General features: G+C 35.9%; 1 protein-coding gene across 3 annotated transcripts in view; it reads left to right on the top strand.

Moving 5' to 3' along the window:
* Nucleotides 1-1,704, top strand: part of cherp (calcium homeostasis endoplasmic reticulum protein) — a 49,053-nt gene that overhangs the window by 11,344 nt on the left and 36,005 nt on the right. The gene's annotated exons all lie outside the window — the stretch shown is intronic.

Raw genomic sequence — 1,704 nt, 5'->3', positions numbered from 1 at the left:
GGAAGAAAAATATGGAATAATAATAAACAGACATTCTATTAGGTGAAGAACAATAGTTGCCTTCCATGCAATGCATGGAGGCAGTGACTGACCTGCTTCGCAGGTCAGTCACTGCTCTCCCTATGCATTGCTTATGGCAGGCCCCAATAAGGTGAAACACATGATGATTAAGTGGCGCAGCAGGTGATGAGTGAAGATTACAGGTTGTGAACGTCGGTAAAAACAAAATTAAACTAGCAACGGGAAAGAAACTAAAGAAAACATAATAAACCAAGAGAGGACAATACTAATCAAAGAAAACTGAATGAAAATGCATGAAGAACAAAATGCAAGAATAAACTAAGAAACTAAATTAAATACAGAGGAATAAACTGGTTTGGCAAGACCTTTCGAGCATTAATTAATACAGAGGACTGTATGGCAAGAACAAACACGCTGTTTTCAGATAAAAGGTAAAATAATATAAAGGCATATTATATATTATATTGGAATATTTTTTTCCACTCTGATTGGCTGCTGTTAACCCTACCAATTTTAAGTTGAATGTCCATTCCATTTTTTGTAGACACCTGTAAAAATAATTTCTATTCACATGGCTTTTTTGTTCTCTGGGAAATTATTTTCAATGATAAATACAGAAACAACCATAAAAATCAAAACATCAACAATAGTGATAGTAATATTAACAATAAAATAATATTCAGTGCAAAGTAGAATTCAGTTTCTTATATGGGGGGCGGTAAGGGACCTGGATAATGGATAGGGAGGGTGCTGGCCCAAAAAAGGTTGAAAGTTCAATTCGTTTGGGGAGTGTGAATGCAAATATGAATTCCAAATGGACTAAAAAGTGAACTCTGATCCGCCTGAAAACCTAGGTCTTGGTCTGGCTAAAGTGAACTCTAATGCAGTTGGAAAGTAGTATGAATGCATGTGGATCAAAGACCGCTCCAAAAGCAAAAAGCTGGCAGTGCTGGGCATTCTGGTCAGTATTTTACTTTCTGCTCTGCGGTTAACAGAGATGTTGTCAGTGGCCACGGCAAGTCTAGAAAAACTTACATGTGTTATATAGATTAGACAGATCTGATTTATTGTCATTGTACAGTAAACTGTACAACAAAAATAGTAGTTGTATTAGCATTTATAAATGCTGTTCTTAGTGCATTTATAAACAGTCAAAAAAGATAAAACTGGTGTGATCCAAAAAATTGCTTGATGTGTGATGGGATCAGAGGCCGCGCTAGACTTTTTTTGTTCTCCGACATTTTGACCGACAGGATTAAAAAAAATCGGTCATGTTCTATTTTTACCCGTCAAATTATAATTACAATAACATCGGCTATTTAGCTGCGTTTTTATGCGGTTTACTTAATATTCATCCAGTTGAACCGTGAATCCAGATCACATCACAAATAAAGCAGATATATGCATCTAACTTTTTCTCCATAGTGACAAAAAACCAATGACTATGGCCCCAATAACTTATAATAAATTAAATTAAACCACTCCACTTAAATTACCAGTACTTCACCTGCTGGGGTCTGAACACACAGCTTCACAAATTCCTCCTGGTTCGCATCTGCAGAGAAACTGTGCTAGTTCATCAGGCAGTTGGATCTGCCTGAACCAAACTGATCCATTGAACTTTTTTTTTTTTTTTTTTTTTTACCCTGTGTGGCGCTTTTACAGGGATTTTTTTAATTTTTT

This window comes from Poecilia formosa, unplaced genomic scaffold, assembly GCF_000485575.1.
Source record: "Poecilia formosa unplaced genomic scaffold, Poecilia_formosa-5.1.2 Scaffold889, whole genome shotgun sequence".
NCBI lineage: Eukaryota > Metazoa > Chordata > Actinopteri > Cyprinodontiformes > Poeciliidae > Poecilia > Poecilia formosa.
This window is presented reverse-complemented; position numbering and strand designations above follow the sequence as displayed.